This window comes from Dioscorea cayenensis, chromosome 21 (assembly GCF_009730915.1).
Source record: "Dioscorea cayenensis subsp. rotundata cultivar TDr96_F1 chromosome 21, TDr96_F1_v2_PseudoChromosome.rev07_lg8_w22 25.fasta, whole genome shotgun sequence".
Classification (NCBI taxonomy): Eukaryota; Viridiplantae; Streptophyta; class Magnoliopsida; order Dioscoreales; family Dioscoreaceae; genus Dioscorea; species Dioscorea cayenensis.
Genome location: NC_052491.1, coordinates 3,558,234 through 3,579,370, shown reverse-complemented (window position 1 = coordinate 3,579,370; position 21,137 = coordinate 3,558,234). Strand labels below are relative to the sequence as shown.

The window sequence follows — 21,137 nt, the reverse complement described above, 5'->3', positions numbered from 1 at the left end:
TCTCAAATATTGTGCGAGGTACCATCTTATGACACGTGCAAATCAAACAAATTTAGTAGAACCTCGTCGACGAAATTGAGAGAGCCTTGCATCAAAGATTGAGAGAGGTGGTCGAGAGTTCGTAACATCAAGGAACACGGGTTGAGATCAGTGAACCTTCGATCATGGCGTAACCAAGGCGCACTTTGTCCGATTATGAAAGGCCTCGGCCATCGGGTGAGGAATTCAGCAGTGCATGCTCCCACCGTGTCGGCTAACAACTTTGAAATCAAAGCAAGCACAATTGGGATGATCCAAAAATTTCAGTACAATTTGATGGGCTAGTCGATGAAGACCCGCATGCGCATTTGTCTCGCTTCCTCCAAATTTGTTCCACCTTCAAGATTAACTCAAGGTCTCGATGATGCGATAAGATTGAGATTATTCCCTTTCGACCTAAGGGGAGCAAGATATCGGTGGCTCACGCCATTGGCACCGGGGTCGATCACCACTTGAAGGAAATGGTGGACAAATTTCTTGCTAGGTATTTCCCACCAAGCAAAGCAACTAGATTGAGGCAAGAAATTTCTGCATTCCTGCAAGGGGACTCGGAGACACTTTTTTTGAAGCACACGAGAGATTCAAGGATCTCCTACGCAAGTGCCCCCCATCATGGCTTCTCCTCGTGGATGAGAATTCGGATGCTTTTGCAATGGTCTCGAATTATGCAACTAGACAACTCATCGATGCTGCAGCAGGGGGGTCATTGAGTAATAAAACCCCTGAAGATGCTCGAAATGTTGATTGAAAAACATGGCGAGTAACGAATGCCACTCGGGTCTACTAGACGTAAAACCACCTAAGGCAGCTGGAATTTATGAGATAGATGACAACACCGCACTAGCCGCTAAGGTGGAGGCCCCTAACAAAGAGATTCGATCGCTTTATGTTGGGTTCAAGCTCAAATTGGAGCAGCTTTTGTCTTGCGAGACTTGTAGGGGCGGGGCATGCTACCTGCTCAGTGTCCAATCTCAATAGCCTCTGCTGCCCCAATGAGACAGCTTGATTATGTTGGGGGAGGTCCCTCGAGGTCCAGTGCAATCCCTATGGAAACACATACAATCGAGGGTGGAGGAATCACCCAAATTTTTTTCTTGGGGTCAACAACGAGAACCTCGGCCCCAAAGAGACCTCGTGGACTTTCACATCAACTTTCCTCAAGCAGCCGAGAAGAAGTTCTCCACCGAAGATGTGTTAGCGAGATTCATGATCAAGACTCGAGGCAAAAATTTGTGAACATCAACAATCAATTCACCGAAGTGAACACCGCTCGAGGAATGTTCAGTGCCTCCATCCAATCATTTGGAGAAACCAAGTTGGGCAACTTGCTAGAGCAAATTCGAGCGCCCACCGGGTAGCCTCCCTAGTAACACCGAAAATAATCCAAGGGAGCATTTGAAGGCCGTCACCCTCAGAAGCGGGAAACAGGTTGAAGCACGAGCCAAGGAGGGCTCAAGTACTGAGCATGATGGGGTAGCCGTACGGGAAGACCCGATGTCGTCTGAGAGTTTAGTTGAAAGGGGGAAAAAGAAAAAGCAAGATGAAGAAACCCTTCAACTACCAACACCAAGGGTACTCGAGTACAAGCCGACTCATACCCCTATCCGGCCAGGTTAAAGCAAGATAAAGAGGAGGCTCAATTCAAGAAATTCCTGAATGTGTTCAAGCAGTTACACATAAATATCCCTCTTGTTGAGGCGTTAACCCAAATGCCCAAGTATGCCAAATTTATGAAAGACCCAGCGACTAACAAGAGAAAAATTGGAGGAATTAGAATCATTGCATTGCCACTGGAACCGCTCGGGCGATGATTCAGAGGAAGCTCCCTCAGAAGTTGACTGATCCCGGGAGCTTCATCATTCCATGTGGGATTGGAGAAGGCATGCAAGAGAAGGCGTTAGCGCATTCCGGGGCCGAGATCAATGTGATGCCCTACAAGTCGCTTTTTTTGAAATTGGGGTTAGATGACATGAGGCCTACAAGGATGACAATACAACTTGCAGATCGGTCTATAAAGAAACCCCGCGGTGTTGTTGAGGATGTGCTGGTTAAAGTAGACAAACTCATTATCCCGGTGGATTTTGTTATTCTCGATGTGGATGATGATGTTGAAGTTCCATTGATCCTCGGGCGACCATTTCTTAACACCGCCGGTGCCCTCATTGATGTAAAGGGGGGAAGAATGACATTGAGAGTGGGGGATGAGGAAGTCATTTTTACACTCCCCGTGGCTATGAAACACACCTTGGACCACGATGATCCCCTCTATTTTACCGATGAAACTGATATGATTATTACTGACTGTGTGCAGGAGGTCTTGGCGATTAACCCTCTGGATGAATTCTTAGAAGGAGTGGATGGCGACGAATCTAAGGGGAACAACTCACCTCCCGCACAAGTAAAGCATGTAGGCTTTGTGGGGACATTTCCATGGTCACGAATAAAAAAAGAAATCAACCACCCGGAAAAATATGGTGTAAGAAGGACAAGAAACGTAAATTGGGGTTGAATTGTGCATTATCACCACCACGGGAGATTGATCGACTATTCTTCGAGGGGAAGGGTAAATTCCGTGTCTTCTCATGCCTCTCGATGAGTTTCCCATCTTGGAACACTTCTCCTGGACTTGGAGGTAAGTCCCCACCATTTGATCCACCCTGAGGTAAGTATGAAGGTACGTCGAGCTAATGACGTTAAACAAGCGCTTCTTGGGAGGCAACCCAAGTTTTTTTAAATTCGCTGCTCTTTAAATTTTCGTATTTCTTTTTAGTTTCTTAGTTGTGGTTGAATGCATATGCTCGTGAAGTTCTCATATTTTTTTGTTGTCGTGCTCAACTCATGCTTAGGCTTTCTTGTGTAGCTTTGGCCTTGAATTAGTATTATTTAGTTGTGTTTTCATCGTCATTTCCCGGCGCTCAAGATGGTTGTAATTGTATTTTATTGAGTTTGCAAGAGGAACCATGCCAATTTTTTTCATTTTTTCAGGTCCATACGGGCTGTATACGGCCCGTATGGACGCTGTGGCATGTTCCGGGCCTCGTGGCCTCCCTTGCGTCGCATGGAACCCCTCGCGGGTGCTTGTGCGCGGGGCTAGAGGCTCACGGGCGCCATGCGCCCAGATGGGCGCCCGTGAGGCTCTCGGCCTCACTCGTCAGCGCTGGGCTGGGGGCTCACGGGCGCCATGCGCCCGCATGGGCGCCCGTGAAACCCCCAGTGCTGGGTTTTTTTCCCAGCCCATGCGGGCGCCATGCGCCCGCATGGATGCACTCGCATGGGCTAGGGCGCCCATTAAAGGGAGCTTTGTCTCCCTTCCTCTCTTCTCCTTCTTCTCCTCTTGTTTTTTTCCTCTCATCTCTCCTTCACTCTACCTCATTTCTCCACCATTTTTTCTAGTTTTTTCTTCTCTAATCACCTCTCCTCCATCTTGCAAACTTGCTCTTGGGTTTTAATCGAAGTTTTATCAACCTTTTCGCCGGATCTCATCACCCTCAAGCCTCCAAGCTCTAATTCTAGGTTTTTGCTACAAACTTGGGTTTCATTGTGTTTTCATTCTATTTTTTTGATGCTTGAATGATATATTTGGTTGTCATGATGTGGTGGTTGCCCAAATTCTTTTGAGTTTTTTTTCCTTCATTTGTAAATTTTGGGAAGCTTGATGTGTAGGAGAAACTCTTGCAAAAAAATTTTTTTCGCGAGTTACTGTAGCAATGGCTGAAATTTTCATTCTTCACATTAAAATTGTTGTGTTTTCAATTTTTCTTTGACTCCATGATATTCTAGTTACCTCCTATGATTGTATTCATAAAAATTTCGGTTTGATCACTTGTTTTTGTGGTATAGGTATGCCGATCAAGCGAGTTTTATCAAAACGGTCACGACACGATGTGGCATCAAGTGGAGTGCCATCCTTTGCCTTACCACAACATAGGGCACGTTATAATCTCTTGAAGTCCAAGCCCTTTGGTATCATCCGTACAGTTGACCGCAATGACCTCGAAACTCTAGGTTTGGCCGAGACCGTGGCGGAGTTGATCAATCATGATGGTTGGGACAGAATTTTCTCAATTAATGATCCGGCCTACCATGAGCTCACCTTGGAGGTTCTAAGCACAATTGAATTAGCGAGACCATCTGGGATAACCTTCCAAGCTTTTGGAACAATGCACGCCATTACTGACGATCAATTGGGTTGTTTCTTGGGCTTGTATGATGAGGGATTTGTGAACACACCAAAGATGTCAAAGTCTTCCGATCGACTTTCCGCCACCATGACACACACACGGTTCTCGAACATTATCTCCGGGTCGGCGCATCGAATGAGTCACGGAAAGCATCCCGCCTTCACAATCCCGCCGCATCGTTATGTTCACGCACCGCTGAGTCGAGGTATTGGTGGCCGGGTGATAGCACTGGGGTAATCACACGCCTCGACTTACTCATGCTTTATAGCATCATTGAGCACCACCCGATCCACCTTGGTCATCTCTTTGCCGAATTGTTCGTCCATCGTGGTACTTATACACGCCTTGGATCTATTTTTTTGCTGGGCCATACATCACGCCGCTTGATTCGAGGTATGGGTTTGATCGGACACACCCGGGACTTACACGTTGTTGGTGGATTTTCACCCTTGGGGATGGCTACTTTGTTTTCCATGGGAGTGGTGGAGAAACGCGGTGACACCTATGCCCTTATTCGATACTCACCCACGTGGGAGCGATCACCACTTCTCCACCACAGTCCCGACTCGAGCCCTCAAGACGCGCCACCCCTCGGCTGAGCTTCGCCTCCAGGAGATTCAGGGCGAGCTTCATTCCCTTCGCCAAGGACATCAAGAGACTCACCGAGACACCGAGACAGCTGGCAAGGGACATGCGCTAAGTTCTTTCTTTCGCGTATGCGTCTTCTTCATCCTCCTGCACCACCTCGTGGGCTACCACATCCTTAGCACCACCGCATCTCTTGACGAGCACCACCCCAGCATAGGGAGCATGACTTTTTTTCTCGACTTGAGCTTTTGTTTTTGTATTTTGTTTTATTTTTGTTGCTTGTTGGTTGAACTTGTTTTGTTAGCTTGGGTTCTTTCCCGGCTAAACTTGTACTGCTTTTACTTTGACTATTATGCATGTTTTCCTTCCCCTTGTTTCTCTTCAGTGTCATGATCGCCTTTATTTATTTTTGCAGGACTTCTCACCGATTGTTGCCTCTTCTCCTTTGCCCTTTGCTAGCATTGACTGCACTTTCACTGAACACTCTTCATCAAACAAATGGGGCAGTCTCTTTACCCTTCCCTTTTCATGCTTTATTTAATTTTTATGAATTCTCCACCATGTTCTGTCTGATTAGTGTACATTGAGGGCAATGTACGATTCTAGGTGTGGGGATGGGTTATTTGCATGCTTACTTCACCAGATGATAGCTATGATATATTTGTTAGGAACCTCCCCGGCTTGAATGAATGATAGTAATGAGTTGTAAGGTTATTTGTGCTATAAGGAAGTCGTGTTTTTTTCTTTCTAGTGCTTTCTTCACAGCTTTTGACACGTTGTTTCTACCCTCGCTTGACCTCGCTAACCCACTGCTTTGATTTAAAGTGTTAGAATGGTAAATTCATCCCTCAATGGTCTTTTAAGAGCTTTTGGTTCTTTTGTTCATTTTGCTTTTATCCCTTAGTGAAGTTTTTGCATGAAGGTGCTCGTGAGACATGTATATATTTGTTATCTTTAAAAATGAGTCTATGTCAAGATTCCTCCGCTAATTTAGCACGAATGCGCCTATGTAGACTCGTAATCAAGTAGGTTGGGTGGCTCTTGTGCCTAATCAAGATGTGCATCCTTCTCGAAAGATTATAAAATATTTTTGTGCAGCCCTACGTTAGCTCGGACTCGAAAAAAATGAAGAAATGATGAAAAACAAAGAAAGAGAAGTATTTTGTTCTCCCGACTCAATCATGCATTCACTTAGATACTAAAGTGTTGAATGTGGACCCGAAGGATTCTTGACCTACTATTGAGGGTGTCTTTAACATTTCTAACACCGGTAGTCATTGAACGTGGTGTGAATAGGGGAGAGCGAGGGATGAAGCATACACACACTCACGGGAAAGCACTCTAAAGGAATCATGACTATCTCTACTGAGTCGGTTATTGTACAACTCATTTTCTTGAATTCATTTCATCCGTGCTCGTGGGGGTTCTTCACTATTTGAGCTTGAGGTCGTACATTTAGCCGCTTATCATTTTGCCCTTATTCTTTTCATGTGTGTTTGCTTGGGGACAAGCAAACGCTTAGGTGTGGGGGATATTTGATAAACGCCTAAATGTATGTATTTTTATATGTATTAATCGTGTATTATTTGTGAACATGTTAACGAATTGATGCCCGCTTTTATGTCTAAATTGGTTATTTCGGTGTTGCAGGTCTTAAATGAGTCAAACAATGCTCAAAAAAATGCAAATCGGATGAATTCGACATCAAAAACGGCATTTTTTTGGGGTCCCTGCATCAGAGCAGACCGTAGCGACACCGTAGCGTGTCATTGTTCTTGCCGCGCCATTTGGTCGGAGTTTTCACGGGCTCCATGCGCCCGCATGGATGCCCGTGAGGTTTGCCGGGAATTCTCAAGTCTCGCATCGTAGCAAAAACATCGTAGAAAAAGTATCGTAGCAAAAACACCGTAGCTGAGCACCGTAGCACCGCAGTGTTTTTTTGGGCATTTGGTCAGGAGCTTTCACGGGCTCCATGCGCCCGCATGGAGCCCGCGATGGACCGACGGGGTATATAAGAAAGCCGATTTCTTCTAGGGCAAGGGGAGGAGTTTTTTTGGGAGGGTTCTTCAGCCGATTTTTCACCAATCTTTGAGAGGCAAGATTACATGTTTTGGAGAAGGGAAATCTAAGGGAGAAGCTCGGATTTGGCTAGATCTTCATCGATCTCTTCTTTGGGAGTTTGTAGATCGACTGAGGGAAGCCGCCTCCCATTGCGGGCGTCCGTGGGAAGCCTTTCCACCTAGCTTGGCTTGTCTTCCTTCTTCCATTGTTTGAGGGAGTTTTTTTATTATGCCTTTTGTAGTTGTTTGCATGGATTTGTTGCTTGGATTTGTTTGTATGGATGAGTAGACCCCAAGGTCACCGGATGCCGTGAACCTTTGGGGTGAACTTGTGTATTTGGATGATTTAAGTTTGTTTATTGCAATTGTTTGTGTTTTGAGATTCATTCTTGGTGCATTTGATGTGTTGCTTACATGAGAACTCAGAAACCAACCGTTAGGGTTGTACTTGGTAGCGTGACCATCGCCCTTGTACTAGACACACCAAGTTTGAAGGGATTCATGTACGAATACGCCGTGACCATCGGGTATTCTCGCACTCTCCACCATTAGGGCTAGACCGAGTTGTGTTCCGCTCTAATTAGGGATTTCCCACTTGTTAATGCAATCGTATGAGGATTTGATCGAAGAAATTTCGTGTCAATACTTATACCGGATTAGGGGTCAATGGTCGTGACCATCGGGTTGACCTAATCTAGGAAATCTCTAGGTCCAAACCTTCAATTGCATGACATTCTTAGCATCCCGTGCACTTTAGTAGCCCCTAGGGAATCCGCGATCCGCGGACTGCTCCTTTTCCCCCGATTTTATACCCTCTCCGTATTTTTAGTCTCCACTTGTAGTTATCTTATTCAAATTAATAGATTAGAGAAACCTTTCGAATCTGCCGGGCTAGACAATAAGCTTAAGAGGAAGTAAGGGTAGATCCTTGGGCCTGTGGGAATACGACCCTCTCGTGCTCGCACGAGAGGTATTACTTGACGACTCCGTGCACTTGCGGAACACTCATCATGAACCCCCCAAGGTTCACCTACATCCGGCGGCCTTGGGGGTCTAGTGTGCCATCATACAAATAAGTATCTCAAACACAACAAAAAGCAAGAAGTAAATGCATAAATGACACTCCCTAGTCCGAATGATGAAGAGGAAAGAGAATGCCGCCAAATGATGCTTCTTCTAGCCCTAGAGATGCCGAATGCTTCTCCTCCTTTGATGATGAGGCTTCCCTTTAAGTTCAAGCTCTTGATCTTCCCAAGCTTCAAGCCAAACTCTCCCAAAGAATGGTGTCTTCGTTTCTCCCTTCCTCCAAGTGATGGCTGCCAAAAAAACCTTCAAAAAGTCTGCCCTAGAGTCTCCAAGAAGTCCAGCCAAAAAGTCCCCAATCTTTCTCCAAAAAAACTCCCTTTCTATATACCACTCATCATACCCCCTTGATGGCCTCCATCCCGAGTGCTATACCACTCCCTATAACCCCCATCATGAGTACTATACTAAGTGCTATACCACTCCCTATTGCCTCCATCCTGAGTGCTATACCACTCGCTATGGAGCTCAAAATTGACACTATTTGGGGTAGGCAAACTCCATCAAGTAAATCTCTTCTATTATAGCTACAGTGATCATCCCGGGCTCTATACCGGGTAGCATTGAGGCTGTATGCCATGATCCAAATCCTGACTTGAAACTCTCCAGGTGCTACAGTGACAGCTACAATAATCTTGCTACAGTGTCCTGACTTGAATACCCCTACAGTACCGCACCCTGGTTTTCTTCTCTTTTTCACCCGAATCATATCCTCGTGTCATCCATGGTGTTCCCGTGCCCTACAAAGCAAATAACACACGATTAAGCACAAAACGGGCATTAATTCTAATGAAAATACATGCTAGAGGTAACAAATACATACACTCAAATACGTACATTTAGACACTTATCAAATATCCCTCATTACCTAAGCATTTGCTTGTCCCCAAGCAAACACATCATGAAAAGACAAAGATAATGATAAGTGGCTAAGTGTATCACCTCCGGCTTAAATAAATACAAGACTCCACAAGCATGGAAAATGATAACTAGATGATGAGTTACACGCAGTAAGCACAACAGAAAGATCCTGTCTCACCTCGTATATGTCTGTGCCGTGTGTGTGAACCTTGTATTTCATCTACCCTGACTTGGTCTAGCCGACTGACTCCAATGAGTACAGCTCTAGATGCTAATCACTCCACTTGCAAAGAGTACTAAGTCCTAAAATGCTAAGCGCTACTTCAATGAACAAGTAAGATCCTTCCAAAGTCTTGAACTCGAACTAATTCCCTATTCTTCTCAAAAACCCTCTAGTAGGTAGCCAAAAAAAGATCACTAGGGTTTTTATTTTCATTCCATTTTATTTTCTTTCTTTTTCGAGTCCGACTAACATAGACTGCACTAAAAATCTTTCTGGAGGGTGCACATGCTGGTTAGGCACAAGAGCCACCCAACTACTCGATTATAGTCTACATAGACGCATTCATGCTTCATTAGCAGAGGAATACTGACATAGACTCATTTTTTTCTTTTTTTACTCTTTTTCACTTTTTTTCATTTCTCTTTTCATTTTTCATTTTTCATTTTTTTCACAATCACCCTAGATCATGTCTTCATACTACTCTACATGCCACAAAAACTAGGGGTTAGCTCAACAAGACTTCAGAAGTTCTTAAGAGTACATTGAAAGATAGAACTTAGTATTCTAAGGCCAAGTACTCAAAGTTGTGTGTTAAGCAATCAAGAGAGATAGAGTAGTCAAGTTGGCTATTCCTGTGGCATCAACACAAGATCCAAAGTGCACAAGACAATACTAGAGGTGAAACATGATTCAATAGAGTACAACAACAAATATGTAACTCAAATCAATCATTAATCCATGCTATAAGAGTCTTACAACAATGAACAAGCCATCATGGGTAAACTAGCATGCAAATAATAACCTAGATCATAAAATACACCCATCCCCATCTAGTGATGTACATTGTCCCCAATGTACACTAATCATGAAAAAGCATGGTAATATATGCAATGAAAAACAATGGAGGAGGGTGGAACAAACTTCCCCGTTAATCTTGTGCACACGGTGAGGAGTGACCAACCAAAAGGTGTCGCAAGCTGCTTTCATGTCGGGTCCAGCCTCCATGGAATGTGGGGAGGCTCACCAAACTCCCTTAATGCCCTACAAGGCATAAGGGGCATCATCAATCCAAACAAAAATTAAGATTACAAGAATACATAATAGGGAGTAGTCAACAAACAAAAAAATACTAGATAAAGAGTAGTAGAGTTCTACACAAGGTTGGTAGGGCATCCCCTCACCAACTTATTGAAATCAAGCAAACAAACACACTTGCATAAAAAGTAAAGCAAGACAACAAACTAGAGAAATAAAAACAAATGTCCATGCTCAAATGTCCAAGTAGTCATCACAAGATGTTGAAGATGTGGTTGTCATGGTGTGCTTCAAAAATTGTTCAAAAACCTCCAAAGTAAATTGGTAAAAAGGTATGATCATCAATTGAGAATAGATTCACCAAAAACCCATGTGAAAGTAATTCCTTAAATTGTTCATCCGTCCCAAATGTCTCCAAAATACCCCAATCTATGTGATGAAGTGTGCCACATAGTTTGGTCTTCGAAACTCCACACTTCGCCTTATGATGAGAATGCTTAAAGTGGGGTTCTTCGGGGTTGGCATAGTGTTTCTTGGACGTTTGGAGGCAAGTTCCTTGACTTGTGGCATTCCTACATCAATAAAAATTCAAATAAGAATGAAAGGAATCCAAGAGAGTGTATCATGTGGCATGAAAAAGTGATGAAACATGAAGAAAATGGTGAATAGGATCCATACGGGCATAAGGAGCCCGTATGGATACTATTCAATTTGCTAAGAGTTTCCCCAACATCATGAATTTGAAAAAAATTTTTGTACATAAATTCGAGATTAATCAAATACATGATGTTCATACTACAAAAATACAAGCTAAAAAGCTTGAAACAATCCACAAAAAAACTCAAGAAAGCAAGAAGAAAAAGAAAAAGAAAAATTTTTTTCATTCACAATAAGCTTCATACCAACAAAGGATGAGAGCACTAGAGTGGAGCTTGAAGAAGAACACTAGATCTACTTCCCAAGGAGATGTGGGAGATGATTTAGAGTGGTATTTAGTGAGATCCGGCCATGGAGAGGTAGATCATGGAGGCTAGGTCACGGTTGGAGAAGAAGAAGAATGAGGAGAGAGACAAGTTGACAAGGTTCTCATGAAGAAATAGTGGGTCTTCACGGTCTCTATGAGGTGCTCATAGAGCCCGCGAGGAGTAGTGAAAGGTTTCTGAATTTTCTTGATGGTCTCTATGCACTCCACATAGAGCCCGAGAGGAGTAGTGAAAAGTTTCTGAATTTTCTTGATGGTCTCTATGCACTCCTCATAGAGCCCGCGAGGAGTAGTGTAAAATTTCTGAATTGTTTTGATGGTCTCTATGAGCAGCCCATAGAGACTGTGAGACCCTAAAAACTTGGTTTAAAGTCTCCTTTGCTTCTCCAAACACATGGCCATGGTTACAAAAAGGTTCTAAAAATCATCTCCACCATGAAATAATGGCTCAAAAGTTATGATCTAACACATAAAAATGATAGCCCAAACAAGTGCAACTCCACCATAAAAATCAAGTGAACAACCACATGGACAATGATCATGATAAACAAAAATAATGAGAGCATGGACTTATTCAAATTAACAACTCTAAGAAAAATACGAAAAAAATAACAAGAACATGAACACAAAGAACCCACAAACATGAAAAAAATAAACCCCTCGAATGCTTGGGTTGCCTCCCAAGAAGCGCTTTGTTTAACGTCACGAGCTTAACGTACCTTTGTTACTTACCTCATGGGGGCTCGAATAGTTTGAAATTTCCGGTCATCATTGAATTGTTGGTGTTAAAATAGAGCTTCAACCTTTGGCCATTCACCTTAAACTTACCTTTTTCGTGGGTGAGTTACCTCGATCGCTCCTTGTGGGGAAACTTGAGTGACCGTGATATGGACCTCGACCACCGTGACTTGAGCTTCCCGGGAATAGCTTTTAACCCTCGAGTTGAATAGTAACACTTGATCCCCCTGCTCGGAATTGTTTAGGATGCTTGATATGCTTATCGTGGTACTCCTTCACTCTTTCTTTGTAAAGTTTGAATTTTCGTATGCCGTGGCGCGCCATTCATCCAATTCATTTAATTGAAGCTTCCTCTTCTCACCTACAAGAGTGGAATCAAAATTCAGAAATTTAATAGCCCAATAAGCTTTGTGCTCAAGTTCTACAGGTAGGTGACACGCTTTTCCATAGACTAATCTATACGGGTGGTCCCAATAGGAGTCTTATATGCTCGCTCAGTAAGCCCACAGAAAGGCCATCTAAGTGTTCTACCCAGTCTCGCCTATTCTCGAGCAACATTTTTTTCTCCAAAATTCTTTTTAAATCCCTGTTGGAAACTTCCACTTGCCCGCTAGTTTGTGGATGATATGGTGTTGCAAGTTTGTGGTAGACATTGTAGCGCTTTTAGAATTTTTTTACAAACCGAGCATTGCAAAAATTGAGTGCCTCGATCGCTAATGATTGCTCGTGGTGTTCCAAACCGGGAGAAAAAGCTTTTTTAAGAATTTTTACCACCGCCTCGGCATCGCTTGTTGGTAGGGCTTGAGCTTCCACCCATTTAGACATGTAATCGACAGCCACGAGAATGAACTTACAACCATGTGAGCTTGGGAATGACCCCATGAAGTCAATCCCCCACACGTCAAAAATTTCACAAGCTTGATTCCAATTCTGAGGCATCTCATCTCGGTGAGAAATGTTACCTACCCTCTGACATCTATCGCATGATTGTATGAACTTTTGGGTGTCTTGAAACAATGTCGCCAATAGAAACCTCGAATCAAGAATCTTTCTTTTGCGGTCCGATTTGCATTGTAATGGCCCCCTACCTGGGTCCCGAATGGCAAGTGTTTCAAGATACTTAGACCCTCGATCGACGATACACATCTTCGAACGACCTGGTCTCGAACAAATTCTAAAAAGGTAGGGGTCCTCCCACAAGTAGTGCTTGAGGTCCGAAAAAAATTTCTTCCGTTGTTGATGCGTGAACCATTTTGGGATGACACCCCCAACTAAGTAGTTGGCAAAAATCAAGCAAAACCAAGGTGGCTCGGACTCTTCCATGACTTGAATATTATACAAGTGCTCTTCAGAAATGAATCATTGATATCCTCTCTCTCAAAGTTTCGAGACTAGGATTCTCCAAACGGGATAAAATGATCCACCGCAAGATTCTCCGCCTCTCTTATCCTTGATTTCAAGGTCAAACTCCCTAAAGCAAAAAGGACCCATCTAATCAAACTTGGTTTTGCATCCGACTTACTTAGTAGGTACCGCAAAGTCGAATGATCGAGATAAACCACCACCTTGGAAAAGAACTAGATAAGATCGGAATTTATCAAATGCAAAAGACCACGGCGAGCAACTCCTTTTTCCGTTGTGGTGTAATTCTCTTGAGCATCCGTTAACGCTTTTGCTTTGCAAAAATATATGGGATGAAAGTGCTTGTCTTTTCGGTGCCCAAGGACTGCACCCACCGCAAAATCACTTGCATCACACATCAATTCAAAGGGGGAATCCCAGTCTGAGCTATCATTATGGGTGCTTGGGTTAGCTTCTCCTTAAGGGTGGTAAAAGCTTTCATGCACTCATCATCAACCTTGAACGGTACATCTTTTTTTCCAATAACTTCGTAAGGGTCTAGAGATTTTGGCGAAGTCCCTCGATGAATCTTCTATAAAAACCCTCGCATGTCCCGAAAAAAACTCCCTCGATGGCTTTTAATCGAGGTCGGAGGAGGTAGCTTCTCATTACGGAGATCTTTGCTTTATCTACCTCGATTCCTTCTTTTGAAATTCCGTGACCCAGGACAATCCCTTCTTGAACCATGAAGTGACATTCTTCCCAACTTAGTACGAGGTTGGTTTCCTCAAACCGAGCAAGAACACGTTCTAGATTCTTGAGGCATAGCACAAAGGAGTCACAAAATACAGAGAAATCATCCATGAACACCTCCATGAAGTCTTCCACCATATCTTCGAAAAAAATTGCCAACATGCATCTCTCGAAAAAGTGGCGGGGCATTACAAAGGCCGAAAGGCATGCGGCGGTACGCAAAATGTTCCATAAGGGCATGTGAATGTGGTTTTTTTTCTTGATCTTCCGCGCAATGGGAATCTGGAAATACCCCGAAAAAGCCATCCGTAAAGCAGTAGTATGAATGCCCAAAGAAGCCTCTCAAGCATCCGATCGATAAATGGTAGCGGAAATGATCCTTTCGGTAGCATCATTCAATTTCCTGTAGTCAATGCGCACACGCCACCCCGTGATTGTTCGAGTAGGTATTAACTCATTCTTTTTCATTAGTGATCACAGCTCATTCCCCTTTTTAGGTACTACTTGCACTCGGGCTCACCCACTCACCGTCGAAATTGATAGATAATGCCCTCGCATCAAGAAGTTTGATGACTTCAGCCCTTTTACTACCTCCTTCATGTTTGATTCGCCTTCTTTGTGGTAGAGCCGACGGTTTTATGATCATCCTCCATCAAAATTTTGTGAGTGCAAAACGAGGGACTTATCCCCTTAATGTCAGCTATCTTCCAAACAATTGCATTCTTGTGTTTTTTTAAGACATTCACCAAATCTCGCTTTTGTTCGACCGTAGGGTTTGAAGCAATGATGACTGTGAAGCTCGAGTTCCTTCCCCAAGAAATGCATATTCGAGGTGCTCAGCAACTATTTTCAATTCCAGTTCAGTGCTTCCTCGCTGATGGTCGCAGATTTTTTTATTCAAGAAGACATCACTATGTTCTAGTTCATCTTCTTCTCGCAAATACCGAGCTTTCATCTGAACTCTCATTGATACCATACACAAAGTTGCACAATCTCCTTAGTGTTTTCCCCGATCTCCGCTAGGTTCGTGTACTCGAATTGATCGATATGCTTGCAGCTTTTGCTATGTCCAAAGGTAGTTAGATCAAGAGGAATACCGACTTCTTCTTTCGTTGGAACTCTTCCATAATTCATGAAGTCTCGTAAGCATGGCTTTCCAAATATTGTCTTCACACTAGTAATGGAGCCTTCCCATGGTTTGAATCTACATATTGTACTGTCCTGTATGCGGCATAAATGATGTATAGGTGGTATCCAATCATTCCAGATATCAACCATAGCCCGCTCATGCCCTTGTGTAAAGCCCAAATCTGCCATAATGAACCTCTCTCAATTTCACTGTCTTGTGCAACTAAATTTGATCGATTTGCTCATGTCATGTACAGTACCTTGGAAAGTCAAGAAAGATAAAAAAATTTAAGCCCAAGAAAAAATAAGACAAATGAAAGGAAGAAATAAAAGAAAAGAAAAAATGGTTAGAGCAATAAGCTAGAAGTTTCCTAGAATTCCTTAATGTCCCCGGCAACGGCGCCAAAAACTTGATTGATTATCCGCAAGTGTACGGGGTCGCCAAGTAATACCTTGAGCAAAAGCCCAAGGATCGTATTCCACGGGGTTAAGAAGCTCCTATTACTGCTCCATCACTCACTTTCTAACCTTACAATTCAAGCATGGTATACTAATCTAATACAAGCAAGATTGTAAATAAAACACAAGTGTAACAACCCAAGTCAAGCAAGAAAAATCACAAGAGCAATGATGATAAGAATAGGCCTAGGGATGAGGATTCCCATGAAGGGTCATCAAGATATAAGGATGCATGAAAAATACATGGCACGGGTGATTTAGACCGACTGAAACCTCAACAATAGTTCAACCCCACTTTCTCGCGGCTAAACCCTAATCCCTGCATAAAATGATGACAAGGATCTCTCCTTAGTCATATTCCCTACGATTGCATTAAGTGAATGGAGATCACGCAACAAGGACACACTTAACCTAAGTTTATCCTCATGGTTCGGAGGGGCTACCTACACCCAATTTCTCGGCATGTTGGTCAACAAATACCCCTATTAGCTCATTAACGATCTAGTACACGCGAGTAGGTCACGCTCTACATGTACAACTCAAACAAAGAACTAAGGATTTCTCCACATAATAGTTCTAGGCATGAAACACAATGAACCAAATCATAAATCACACCAATGCATATCAAATATAAAATGTAGCATCCAAAAATACAAGATGAACCCCCCAAGGTTCACCCTACATCGGGCGGCCTTTGGGGGTCTAGTGTGCCATCATACAAAATAAGTATCTCAAACACAACAAAAAGCAAGAAGTAAATGCATAAATGACACTCCCTAGTCTGAATGATGAAGAGGAGAGAGAATGCCAGCCAAATGATGCTTCTTCTAGCCCTAGAGATGCCGAATGCTTCTCCTCCTTTGATGATGAGGCTTTCCCTTTAAGTTCAAGCTCTTGATCTTCCCAAGCTTCAAGCCAAACTCTCCCAAAGAATGGTGTCTTCGCTTTCTCCCCTTCCTCCAAGTGATGGCTGCCAAAAAAACTTCAAAAAGTCTCGCCCTAGAGTCTCCAAGAAGTCCAAACCCAAAAAGTCCCCAATCTTTCTCCAAAAAAATCCCTTTATATACCACTCATCATACCCCTTGATGGCCTCCATCCCAAGTGCTATACCACTCCCCTATGGCTCCCCCATCATGAGTGCTATACCAAAGTGTTATACCACTCCCTCCGCCTCCATCCCGAGTGGGCTATACTACTCGCTATGGAGCTCAACATTGACACTATTTAGGGGAAGGCAAACTCCATCAAGTAAATATCTTCTATTATAGCTACAAAGTGATCATCCCGGCTCTATTCCAGCAAAGATTGAGGCCGTATGCCATGATCCAAACTCGACTTGAAACTCTCCAGTGCTACAAGAATATCTACAGTAATCTTGCCGCATTGTCCCTCGACTTGAATACTCCCCTACAAGATCGCCCCTCGTTTTCTTCTCTTTTTTCATCCGAATCATATCCTCGTGTCATACATGGTGTTCCCGTGCCCTGCAAAGCAAATAACGCACGATTAAGGACAAAACGGGTATTAATTCTAATGAAAATACATGCTAGAGGTAACAAATACATACACTCAAATATGTACATTTAGACACTTCTCACAAGGCTGTTGGAGATGTGCGTGAATCGAACAAGTTGGATGAACTATTGCTATGTGGTCCTAAGCCCGATAAATCTCCCTCTACTTGCAAGAGACTTTTCTCATCATGCTTTCAAGCAATGGGTATGAAGGCAACATTCATCTATGAGCCCCCGTGAGGTAAAACAAGGTATGTCAAGTTTAGTGACGTAAAACAAGAGCTTCTTGAGAGGCAACAAAAGTGGTTACTGTTTTCTTAGTCAATAGTTTAGTTTTTGTGCGAATAAAGTGTTGAGTGTTGGTGTCTTGATTTTTAGATGCTTTTGTTGTGTTTTATTATGGGTTTTTAATGTCATCATGTGTTTTCATGTGGATTTGGCGAAGTTTAGGTCGTTTGAGCTTACATTTTCATGTTTTCTCTGGTTAAAGTTGTCTTGTAAAGCAAGCTCTATGTGTATAGCTATGTTATGAAATTTTCTACAGTGCTTACAAAGTTCTCTAAGTGTCCAGAGAAAACACACCGTAGTGTGGAATTACCGCACGGGCATGCGTTTTTGTTTAGGTCTCATCCAGAGATGGTACAGGGGCATGGACACGCCCCTGTGAGTGACCTTGTGATGGTCCACGCCCGTGGGTAATTTTCACACGAGTGTGCGCCTTCCTGCAGAGACTTAGCAAATCATCCCGAGAGCACACATGGGCATGGATCTTCCGCGACGCCCTGCACGTGATCTCTCGCTGATGAGCTCCCTCCATCCCGAGAAGACACAGGGGTGTGCGGCTGCCACTGTGAGTTGGGCCTGTGAATGTCCATGCCCGTGAAGAATTTCCGCACGGGTGTGGGAAACACTTAGCAATTCTTCTCAGTTGGACAGAGAAGCCATAGGGGCTTGCGGTCGCCCCTCGTGGATCGGGCGACGGGCGTAGGGTATTTTTCCGCACGCCCTATGCTATTGCTTATAAGTGCTTGTGCGATAAGAATACGAAGTGTTCTTTCCTTGTATTGAGCATTATTTTTCTCTAGTTTTAACGCTAATATGTGTATATTTATGTTACTTTTTATGCGTAGGGTTGTGAGGCCGATTATGAGAGAAAAAGCCAATGTGGGTCGAATGGACTAATTTAGAGGAAATCTTACTAAGGTTCAAACACGTAAGATATAGGTCGGGTTCCGTATGTAAGAATGTTTGCCAATCTCCTCGCACTCGAAAGTTAGCACAACTATTTGAGGGGCACACGAGCAATCACATCAAGCATTCTGACTTGTGCATATAGAACAAGATTTCCACCAACATGTCTGTTATTAAAGAAGCAAGGCGATCCACTGACATAAATGTGTGCCCTGCTTATGCTACTACTCGATGAAAAGTATAGATTCGAGTATTTCAGTCGGTAGTGTAGTGGTATTGTAGAAAATATTGTGAGAAAAATATCGAAGAATAATCGGTTACACTGTGGAAATAGCAAGGAAAAATGAGAATCCATTACCTGGAGGTGGAAATTCCACACGCCCATGTGAAAATGCATGGCAGACCCTCACGGCGCAGGGATTCCTCGATTCTAACCCTTTAACTGCCGATCAACACCGGTTTCTTCAGAATTCTTTCTCCATCTTCCCTAACTCGAGAGTAAGGGCGGCTGGGGGTTCAGAGGTATTGGCTAGGTCTTCGACAAAGTTCTTACACCCATTACCCAAGTATTCATTTGAAAGAAGCGTTAGCTTGGTAGCAGTAGCTTACTCCAAGACCGATCCGCGCAGGTGTATCCTAGGCCCAACAAAGGGATTCCTTATTTACTAGCAGAGAACTTCCACAAGAACCACCACGCTACGTTTTCAATCTAGGGAATTTTCAATGGATGCTTTGTTTTTTACATTCGATTTCATTGATCAGATCTAGCTCCAGACCAACCCTTAGTGGGTACTGGGTATTTGCAGGAACCCTAGGATGTATTCATTTCATGGAATCTTTGTCTCCGGCCAATTAATTGATGTTTATTAAGTGAGTTCCAATCTTGGAGACTTGATTAGGTATGAATACTCTAGGAGCGACACTCAGGGCTCGAGCGTGGCTGTTGGTAACCTCAGGATCGGTTTGAGCCACAAAACGAGAGTTAGAGAAAGCCAGATCGGGAGTAGGCTCGAGTAGGGAGGCCCAGAGGTAGTGGAGTGCCCTTCTCCTCCGGGTGTGATCTCATCCTACCCACATTCCAAGAGTTCTTCCCAAGTGATAAGTAGAGCGAATGGCTAAGGGATGACCTTCTCATCGACGCATAGTTGCAAAAGCAACATAAACAAGCGAAAGTGTTGAAGTGATTTTGAAGCACCCCAGGTCTTAATCGTGGTGCAAGGCGATCTTCCACCGACCAAAGGGTTAGGTCTATACATAGGAATAGAGTTTATCACTTGGAATCCCTAGTAGCTCATTGCAATTCTACGCGGAAAAGCGAGGTTGAGATGTTGTTCAATCTCTCCTCCGCACATGTAAGTAGAGTTAGGCATGGTTGACCTTAGATTTAGGATCATGTAATTATGATTTCCACAACTCATCGCTGCATCAATTAGGGAAGTATAATAAAGGGTTCTTGTACTTGAAACGATCACATAGGTGCATCAATATCCCGCAACTCTATCTTTATAGATCGGCTTCCACATTCTTCTTTACTTGTGCCTCTATCTTGTTGTTTTTATTTCCGCTATTTCACATTTTGTCACACTTATCACTATTCATCTTTCACATTAGTTAAGAAACAACTTAAGTGGTCTTATACCCTACACCCGTCAGAAATACGATACCTACTCATCTAGGATTATTACTCACACACGTGCACTTGTCGTTATATATGCATATACGAAGCGTAGTCATGTTTTCGCATACGCCGGGGAGTAGGCGCTTTAGATATACTTTGCACTTTGTTTTCTAGCTATTCATTCATTATATTTCATACTCTTTCTATCATTGTTCGATTGTTTTCTTTCTTTTGGTACTCGCCTCCTCGGTTATGACCCGAGGGAACCTTCGATATTGACTGAAGCGTGATCCTCACCTTTGAACGCATACACTAGAAGAAAAGGAAAAATAACCTCGCGGCAACAAATAGTCTCAATCTATTTGATTTTGGACGAAGAATCAAAACATAGCGTAACAAAATGAGTAGCACGATATTATCCGATTATGCTGCATTTTTCAAGATTTGGGGACACAATCTAACATTAGCGCCCCCAATTATGGCCTCTCGAACTTGAGCTCGAAGCCAAAGATTCATCCATATGTTGCAAAAGAACTCGCATGCTTCAATGCGTTTAGTCGATGAGATCCAAACACATACATGGAGAACTTTTCAAGGTGTGTGATTTGTCAAGATAAACGGGGTGATGGATGATGCCATCAAGTGCTGAGGGTCTTCCCATTTTCCTGAAGGGCGTAGCGCGAGCAAAGAAGCTACACTCATTACCCAGAGCCCCGATTACTTCATGGGAGATGGTAGAAGCTTTTCTTGCTCTATATTTCCCTCCTGGAAAATCTGCAAAGCCTAGGAATTAGATCTTGTCCTTTGTACACTTCGTATTGGAGTCTCTCTTTGATATGTGGAAAGGTTTAAGGAGCTCCCGAGAAAGTACCGCAACATGGATTCCCAGTAGTGGATGATTATTCGTGACCTTTACGATCTGAAGAAATGAAGTTAAACAACTACCACTGGAATGCTGATGGAGAAGAAAAAGGTAGGCGGCCTTCACGGGATAGATGCGTGACTTCAGCATGGCTCAAGTGAAATCATTGAGTAAGAAGTTAGATCTCCTAACTCGACAGAGTGGCAGCTGGACTACTTGCACCGGGTGTAGTGAGGGGCATGCTCCTCCGATCTGGCCGATCTCTCATTGGTGATGCATCTTCGTTGAGAATGTCAATTTTGTGGGTAATGGCATCGAGGAATCAAGGAAATCCACACAAAGAACATCTACAATCCGGTTGGAAGAGTCATCCCAATTTCTCATGGAGCAAACCAAGGTCCACAAAAGGCCATGGGGCCGGGTTTAAAAACATCCACGAAAGAAGCTCCAAAAACATGGAGACCGAGTTTCATGTTTAGAG

At 43.4% G+C, this 21,137-nt stretch overlaps 1 non-coding gene across 1 annotated transcript; it reads right to left on the bottom strand.

The window, feature by feature from the left end:
- Positions 1–548: 548 nt before the first annotated feature.
- LOC120252613 lies at positions 549–658 on the bottom strand. Its single transcript, XR_005534070.1, has one exon. It is a non-coding gene; the product is annotated as a small nucleolar RNA R71 (small nucleolar RNA).
- Between the last annotated feature and the right edge of the window lie 20,479 nt (positions 659–21,137).